We start from the raw sequence: 9,963 nt of genomic DNA on the forward strand, positions 1-9,963 counted from the left end.
CAAAAAATCTTGGGAAAAGTTTTTTGTTTTTGTCTTTTAGGAGCATGAAGGTTAAGGAATTTGAAGAACACTGGACAAATGAGACAACTGAAGAAAAGGACAAATCGTCTATCCTAAAAAACAGAGTGAAATGGCATATGGGTATGTTATCTAAAAACATTTATGTCTTCCTAAATGTTTGTTTCTGCTTTTCTTTAAAGAGTTAACACTATTGGTCTTCTAATAGTCCCAGTTCAATTAAAATTTAAAGCTGACTTTGGAGTTGGAGAATGGCTCTCTCATTCTTTAAACTCAAGCATGTTGTTAAAAGGAAAATACGAACTCCCTGTATCATGCCAGAAGAAAAGAGCCATCTTCTGCTATGGGACAGGAGAAAAGCCAATTTAATTAATGGACTATTCTATTACTAATCTTAAGTCTTTGATTCTATTCTGATTCTTTAAACTTTTCTTAAAGCGTGAATTTTATATCAAAATTTACAAGATTAATATATATATATATATATATATATATATATATATATATATATATATATACATTTTAAACTTTGTAAAGATATAAATGGTCATATAGAGTACTAACTAATTCTAAAAAACTGCATATGTAGTCTTTGTGTTCGAGTCTCTTATCAGTTTTTTGGAGGAAATCACGGACAGGCCTAACATCAACTGAAGTCTCCAGGAAGAAAATGGGGCCCCACAACAACAACAATTCCATGTGGACAATAACATTATCACTATGCTGACAAATATCATCTACAGATCACCTTTGAACTACAAAGTGCTCAGAGCAATTTTGAGAGAGCCAGCTGAGATGATCCAGTCTCAAAGACAACTTGAATAAAGATTTGAGGTAAACCCTGAACTTTGGCATTATACACAGACTGGAAAAAGAAGGATACAGTTACCTTTCCTAGAATTTGACAATTAACCTAAAATTTTTCTTTTCAGGATAAAGATACTTTCGCCCATACCCAGCAGGAAGCAATTTCAAGAATACGATGCCCACATTCCCAAAGAGGTGGTGTGGGGTGGGTGGTTTTTTGGTCTTTTAATGGGTTTTGTGTCTGGGATAATTTTCATTGTTTAGGGGGGTTGGTTACAAGTTGTTGTCAAGGGTTAGGAAAAAGGCTAAACAAAGGAGATTAGATTTAAGGTTCTTGTTTAAAAAAAAAGAAAGAAAAGAAAAATGTAAATGCTTTACATTGGATTGAATTGTTTTATATTGTATACAAATTATATATATTGAAATTGATATTATTAGAAAATGCTATATGTATATTTCTGCTTGTACTTATACCATTCATTTAACAATGTAATGCAATTTTCTGATCCTTGAATGTTGTTATTGCCAACTATTAGGATATAAAGAAATGAAAGTTAGTAGTTAGACATTATAATAGAACTTGTTGTCATATTAGGTATGTTTTCAAGATTGAGTAGATATATTTTGTATAGACAGGTTATCTTCAAACCCTTCAGAGATCTACAGAATATGGCATTTAAAATGTTTTAATAACTTAGAAAATTTTTCTTTTTTGTTATGACTATGAGACATGTTGGCTCCTGGCAGTACCAATCTACTTCAGAGAAAATATGGGCATTGAAAAACCTGCAATTGGAGTTAACTTTCATTGTGGCAAAAGTTAGCCACTGGACAACAAAGTATCCTCAAATCAACTGCTGACAATCAGGACAGACAGGACACGAAATAAAGGACGACTGATTCTTGTCAAAACAAGTGTGGTTATGGCTTTATCAAAAGGCATCTTCTGAGGCCAGGACAATATGGCACCATCCCTGAAGTGGCCTTTGCAATCCGGAAAAGGTACAGTGCCCTTTTCTTCGAAGGCAGCTTAACGGGCAGTGGGCCAATGGCTTCTGATGTTCAATGGAACAGCAGCTGAAACAGTTATTCTTAAAGAGTAATACTTTAATACTCTTAAAGAGTTATTCTTAAAGAGTAAGCTCACACCTCTCAATAGTAGGATGGCATTTAATAGAGGGATGTGGAGAAGAATGGGATGCTGAGATGAAGCCACATACACACATAGCCAAGAAGAATGGACAGCTGAATTAAAAAAAAAATCAACAATTTCCAGAATTTAAAATCCTGAATCATGACATGACACTAGTGGAATTCAAGTGTTTCTGGTATATAGACTGCTCTCACCCAATGTGATCTTGAACTCTTGACCTTTTGCACATCCTACTTCACAAATGAGTCTGTCAGATACGCTAAGCCTATAGGCTGAAGATGATGCCCCAACACTGCGGAGAAACCTCAGATGACTGTCCAGGCAGCTGGCTGTTTGTGTCAACTCACAATTTTTTGGAAGTTGCTTGCATGTACTTCCTGTTTTTATTTTTTTTGTTAGCTAATATTATTTCCTTCTTGGGTCTCTGAGGGAGTTGAAGATTAGTTAGTTATAGTTGAAGACTAGTTAGGATAGAAAGTGAATTAGATACAATAGGATAGATAATGGAATTATTTTCTCTGAATTTGTCAAATACAAATGAACTAGACATTGTTTAGGTATTTATTACTTGTATATATTATATATAGTTATTGTACTTTTGTATATAGTTTTTCTTATGTTAGTTATAAGATTTTTCCTTTTTTCTTTTTGTTAAAATAGAAAAGGGGAAATATGGTGATATTTTATTTGTATTAAAATGTTATTTGTATGTTAATAAATAAAGTTGCCCGGGGGTCAGAGCTATTAGTAAGCCATAGAAAAGCAGGGCAGTGGTGGCGTACGCTTGTAATCCCAGCACTTGGTAGGCAGAGTTAGGTAAGTCTCTGTGTGTTCAGGGATACAGCTAGTATTGGATACACATGCCTTTAATCTCAGTACCAATCATAGAAAACCTGGAGGGTTTTACAGACAGGCCATGATGAGGCAGTCATGTGGTTGGGTTTACAACCAATGAGAAGGCAGAACAGAAACTATATATAAAGACTTTAACACAGAAAGTAGCTCTGGTTCGGAGAGGTAGGACCACCGCAGGAAGAAAGGTAAGGTTTTAGCTGTTAGCTCTGACCTCTTGGATTTCTTCTTTGCATTGGTTCTGTGTTTCTTATTTAATAAGAAGGTTGGTTACATCTACAAGGACCAGATGGTTTCAGCACAGAATTCTACCAGAATTTCAAAAAAGAGCTAATACCAATACTATTTAAAATGTTCCACAATAGAAATAGTAGGAACATTGCCAAACACTTTTTATGAGGCTATAGTTACCCTGATACGCAAACTACACAAAGATGCAACAAAGAAAGAGAATTACAGACCAATTTCCCTTGTGAACATTGATGCAAAAATACTCAATAAAATACTGTCAAACTGAATCCAAGAACACGTCAAAAAATTATCCACCATGATCAAGTATGCTTCATCCCAGGGATGCAAGGATGGTTCAACATACAAAAATATGTCAATGTAATACACCATATAAACAAACTGAAAGAAAAAAAACCCACATGATCATTACATTAGATGCTGGAAAAGTCCTTGACAAAATCCAACACCCCTTCATGATAAAGATCTTGGAGAGATCAGGAATAAAAGCAACATACATAAACATAATAAAGGCAATTTATGCAAGCCAACAGCCAATATCAAATTAAATGGAGAGAAACAAAGTGATTCTACTAAAATCAGGAACAAGACAAGGCTGTCCACTCTCCTCATATCTATTCAATATAGTACTCGAATTTCTAGCTAGTGGAATAAGATAAGAAAAGAAGATCACAGAGATACAAATTGGAAAGAAAGAATTCAAACTTGTTATTTGCAGATGATATGATAGTATACATAAGTGACCCCAAAAATTTGAACAAGGATCTCCTACAGCTGATAAACACATTCAGTAATGTGGTGGAATACAAGATTAACTCAAAAAAATCATTAGCCCTCCTATATACAAATGATAAATGTGCCTAGCAAGAATTCAGAGAGACATCACCCATTACAATAGCCACAAATAATATAAAATACTTTGGGGTAACTCTAACTAAGCAAGTGAAAGATCTGTATGACAAGAACTTTAAGTATTTGAAGAAAATATTTTAATAATATACCAGAAAATGGAAAGATCTCCCATGCTCATGAATAGGTAGGATTAACATAGTAAAAATGGCAATCTTACCAAAAGTAATCTATAGATACAATAAAATCCCCATCAAAATCCCAACACAATTTGTCACAGACTTGGAAAGAACAATACTCAAAATAAAAACTTGCAGGATAGCTAAAATGGTACTTTACAACCAAGCAACTACTGGAGGCATCATCATCCCTGACCTCAAGCTCTACTATAGAGCTATAATAATAAAAACAGCTTGGTATTGGCATAAAAACATACATGTGGACTAATGGAATTGAGTTGAAGACCCTGACATTAGCCCACACACCTATGAACACTCAATTTTTGACAAAGAAGCCAAAACTGTACAATGGAAAAAAGAAAGCATCCTCAACAAATGGTGCTGGCATAAATGGATGTCAACATATAGAAGAATGCAAATAGATCCATATCTATTGCCATGCACAAAACTCAAGTTTAAGTGGATCAAAGACCTCAACATACATCCAGTTACACTGAATATAATAGAAGAGAATATAGGAAGTAGCCTTGACTACATGGGCACAGGAGACCACTTCCTAAATATAACACCAGTAGCACAGACACTGAGAGAAACAATTAATAAATGGGACCCCCTGAAACTAAGAAGTTTCTGTAAGGCAAAGGACATGGTAAATAAGACAAAATGGCAGCCTACAGAATGGGAAAAGATCTACACCAACCCCACATCTGACAGAGGGCTGATCTCCAAAATATATAGAGAACTCAAGAAACTAGACATCAAAATACCAAGCACTTCAATTAAAAAATGGGCTACAGAGCTAAAGTGAGAATTCTCAACAGAAAAATCTCAAATGGCTGAAAGACATTTAAGGAATTGCTCAAGATCCTTAGTCATCAGGGAAATGCAATTCAAAAGGACTCTGAGATACTATCTTATACCTATCAGAATGGCTAAGATAAAATACACTGATGACAGCTTATGTTGGAGAGGATGTGGAACAAGGGGAACACTCCTTCACTGTTGGTGGGAGTTCAAACTTGTACAGCCACTTTGGAAGTCAGTATGGTAGTTTCTCAGAAAACTGGGAATCAATCTACTTCAAGACCCAATGATACCACTCTTGGGCATATACTCAAGGAATGCTCAATCATACCAGAAGGACATTTGCTCAACTACATTCATAGAAGCATTATTTGTAATAGCCAGAACCTGGAAACAACCCAGATTCCCTTCAACCAAAGAATGGATGTAGAAGTTGTGGTATATATACACAATGGAGTACTATTACTCTACAAAAAGCAGTGCCATCATGAAATTTGCACACAAAAGGATGGAACTAGAAAATATCATCCTGAGTGAGGTAACCCAGATTCAGAAAGACAAACATGCTATGTATTCACCCATAAGTAGATACTAGATGTAAAGCAAAGGATAACCAGACTACAAACCACAGTTCCAGAGAAACTAACTAACAAGGAGGACTCTAAGAAGGATGCATGATTGCCCTGGTAAGGGGAAATAGATGAGACCTCCTGAGTGAACTGGGGGCAATAGAGGTTAGGGGATGGGGCATGAGAACATAAAGGAACAGGATGGTTGGGCTGGAATAGGGACAGAGTGGGAAGCAATGAAACAGATATCTTGATAGAGGGAGACAACATGGGGATAGGGAGAATCCTGGTGCTAGTTCACAGGAATCCACAAGGATGATCCCAGCTTTGACTACTAGCAATAGTGGAGAGTGTTCCTGAGCTGGCTTACCTCAGGAATCAGATTGGTGAATACCCTAACTGTCATCCTAGAGCCTTCATCCAGTAACTGTTGGAAACAGATGCAGAGATCCACATTCAAGTACCAGGCCAAGCTCCAGGAGTCCAGTCGAAGAGAGGGAAGTGGGATTCTATGAGCAAGTAGCATCAAGATCATGATGGGGAAACCTACAGAGACAACTGAATCAAGCTAGTAGGAACTCATGAACATTAGATCAACAGCTGTGTAGCCTCCATGGGACTGGACTAGGCCCTTTTCAAAAGCAAGACAGTTGTACAGCTTGGTCTGCTTTAGCAGCCCCACAGCAGTAGGACCAGGATCTATCCCTTGTGCATAATCTGGCTTTTTTGGAGCCCAATACCTATGGTGGGATACCTTGTACAGCCTTGATGCAAGTGGAAGGGCTTGGACATGCTTCAACTGAATGTACTAGGCTTTGCTGACTCCCCATGGAAGGCCTTACTTTTTCAGTGGTGGGAATAGGGGGTGGGCTGGGGAGTCAGGAGGAGAAAAGAGAGGGGGATTTGTGGTTGGTATGTAAAATGAACAAAAATTCCTTAATAAATTAAAAAAAATGACATCATGAAATTTGCGGGCAAATGGATGGAACTTGCAACATCATCTTGAGTGTGGTAACCCAAACTGAGAAAGACAAATATGGTATGCATTTGCTTATATATGGATAATAGCCAATAAATAAGTGATAACCAAGTTACAAGCTGTAGACTCATAGAGGAAGGTACTGGGAGGGGGTCACGTAGATTCTCCCTGGGATGGGGAAATAAAATTGATTTTATGGGTAGATGGAATGGGGGGTAGAAGTTTGAAAAAAAGGATCAGGTGGGGATGTAGATATGAGATGGGATTAAAGAATGGAAAGCAGGGAGAGACAGCTAGATCTAAGGAGCATTGGAGGAGTTATATGGAATCCCATGTCAGCAGAAAGTTCCTAAAGTATATAAAGGTGATCTTAATGACATCTTTAAATAATGAGAGAGACAGAGCCATAACTGGCCCTCTCTTGTCAGCAAATTAATCTGTCAATACCAGGATTAGGTTATATCCAATTGAGTTGTTTAACAAAAGGATCTAGTGGAAATCCCCAGACAACTGAGGCTATTTCTAAGACAATAGGTTGCTTTCTACACACTGCCAGCAAGTTATCATTGATGAATTCAACACCCACAGAACTCATTGAACATGGAGAGTTTGAGCTGATGCCTACATGGAAACTTTATTCCTACATTCCAGTGTCTTTGGTACAGGAACATATTGTGCATGCTCTCAGAATTGAAACACAAACATCAAGCCAGCCACAATCCCTTTATCTACATTGGGATATTCCACCTGGAAGATATGCTAGGGCAATGGTGGCAAAGAGCATGTGGGAGTAACCATCCAAGAACTGATTTGACTTAAGGCCCACTCTAGGAGGTGGAACCCATTCCTGTAACTGCTTGAATGACCAAGAATCTGGGACTAGAGAGCCCAGGGACCTAGGGTAAAACCAAAAATATTGGCCTGAAACAAAGAAACAAACAAACCATGTGATAAAATGACTCCTAATCATACTCATAGATCAGTGCCTTGCTCAGCTATCATCAGTGCAGCTTTCTCTTGAAAAAATAGTGAGACTCATGGCTAGACATTAGGAAAGGGAGAGAGAGAGAGAGAGAGAGAGAGAGAGAGAGAGAGAGAGAGAGAGAGATGGAGGGAGGAAGAGAGTGAGGGAGGGAGGGAGGGAGGGAGGAGGAAGGGAGGGAGGGAGGGAGGGAGGAAGGGAGGGAGGGAGGGAGGAAGGAAGAGCTGGAATACACGGGACAAAATGGACTATCTCCATCATATCCCTCCACTCAGAGCTCTGATAATCCCATGGAAGAGGAGGCAGAAAGAGCATAAGAGCTAGAGGAGATGGAGGATACCAGGAGAGCCAGGCTGTCTAAATTGACTGAATAAAGGTCATATGAACTCACAGAGACAAGCAGCAAGCAAAGGATCTGCACCAGGTCTTCAGTTAATATATTATATCTTTCAGTTTAGTATTTTTCTTGGACTCCTGTGTGTGTGAATGAATCTGCCTTCTCTTGGGGCTTTTATCCTTTTATTGATTTGTCTTGTCCAACTTTCATGTGACAGTTTATTTAGTCTTATTCTACTTTCTTTTGTTGCAGTTTTTGTTCTCTTAGAAGCCTGTTATTTTATAATGAGAGGCAGAAAAGGAATTGAGGGATGGGAGGAGAGATGGGTAGGAACTGGGAGAAGCAGAAAGAAAGGAAACTGTAGTATGAGAAAAGAATCTATTTCTAATAAAAAGAAAAAAATTGAAAGAGCCCCATAGCTGGATCTTATCGAGGCATTTTCTCAATTGAGGTTTTCCTATTTCAGATGGCTTGTTAACTTGACACAAACATATCATTGTTAAAGCATTATGTTTCCAGTTTCATTCCCAGGAACATACAGAATGTCAAAATAACAATATAAAACATTTTACAAAATTTAAGTCCCACAGTCTTTACATATTAACACTTTAAAATATAGTATCTTTAGAAAACCAAACTTTCTTTTTATTGTATTTTTTATTTTATAATTTAATTTAATTTTACATATCAGCCACCAATTCCCCTGTCCTCCCTCCTCCCATACCCCCACCCTCTCCCCAGCCTGCCACACCAACTCCAGTGTCGTCCATCTGACATAAACAATTGTGTCAATAATAGTGGACAGGAGATACGTGTCCCATGGGACTAAACTCCCTGGAGGTCCCTGGCAGAGTGACTGTGTTATGCCTCCTTCTTGAAGGAGATGTGCTTCATAGACCATGATCTCTCTGGGCTATGGGTTCTGTATAACTGCTTTTCTGATAATGTTCTAATTAATCTATAAAATATAGCCAAAATTAATGAGTGCTTGGTTGTGAACAGTGGAGGAAAGGGGAAGCTGGACATAGACCTTATTTAGATATAGCAGAATGAACTATTCCTTTAAGACCCCAAGCCACTAGATAAAGAATGTATAACAGTTTGGGCACTTCTAGGGAATGAACAATCACCCACTAGGAATCCTTTAGGAATCCCATCTAAAGTGAATTATGGCAGAAAAAACGTTATCTCATAGGAGGCAGACGGTGGGTCCCTCCATTGAGGAAGTTCAGTATGGAAAAACTTAAGGACTACAGCAGAACCCCTTCTCCTTACAGGCGTGAAAGAGTCCATATTCCAGCAGGTAAAAAGGTTTTATATCAGAAGAGATATATGGTAAAGAACTGAAGAAAGACTTAGGGAGGATCTGCAGCATCCAAATTGGCTAAATGGGTCATGAGAACCAGAAAAGTAAAAATGAATAATAAACTAGCGAGTGGCTGAGATAAAAATGAAGGACACAGCTGCAAGAAGCCTACACAAGTCTAGGGACCATACTAAGTTTAAAAAACACAGACTGCTCTTTGGGTCATAAAGTTCTTGTAGGTGAAGGGATATGTCTAGCGCCAATTAATAATTGTGTGCTTGCTGTTTTTTTTTTAAAGATGATGTAATTGAATCCTGCCCCAGACTTCTCTTCTGGACCAGAGGTAAGTGTCTGGGCTCAGCCTAGACCCCATCCCTGGGCACCAGCCACTCCAGGGAAGACCTGCCCAACTTGGCCCCAGGTTCTGGCCACCGGGTAGGTTTCCTTCTAGCCCTACCGGGAAGGCTCCCCTTCTCCAAGACTCCCGGCAGACCCTGCAATCTCCACGCCCTGCCCCCACGCCAATCTGCCCAAGACCCCAGCCACTTCCTGAGACTTAGAGACTGGCACCCAGCTCCCATCCTGCCCCCGGACTTCCTTTCTGGACAAGAGCTCCCATCCTGCCCCGGACTTCCTGTCTGGACAAGAGTGCCCATCCTGCCCCGGATTTCCTGTCTGGACAAGAGCTCCCATCCAGCCCTGGACTTCCCATCTGGACAAGAGTACCCATCCTGCCCCCGGAGTTCCAATTTGGACAAGAGAGCTCCCATCTGGACAAGAGAGAGAGACTTCCTGATTCTGTCAGCTCTGTCTGAAACAAGTGTGCTGATAAGACCAAGCATGAACCACAAGGAGATGGGCAGACATCAAGGCAGAAGT

Source organism: Peromyscus californicus, unplaced genomic scaffold (assembly GCF_007827085.1).
Source record: "Peromyscus californicus insignis strain IS unplaced genomic scaffold, ASM782708v3 Scaffold_10__1_contigs__length_136768540, whole genome shotgun sequence".
Classification (NCBI taxonomy): domain Eukaryota; kingdom Metazoa; phylum Chordata; class Mammalia; order Rodentia; family Cricetidae; genus Peromyscus; species Peromyscus californicus.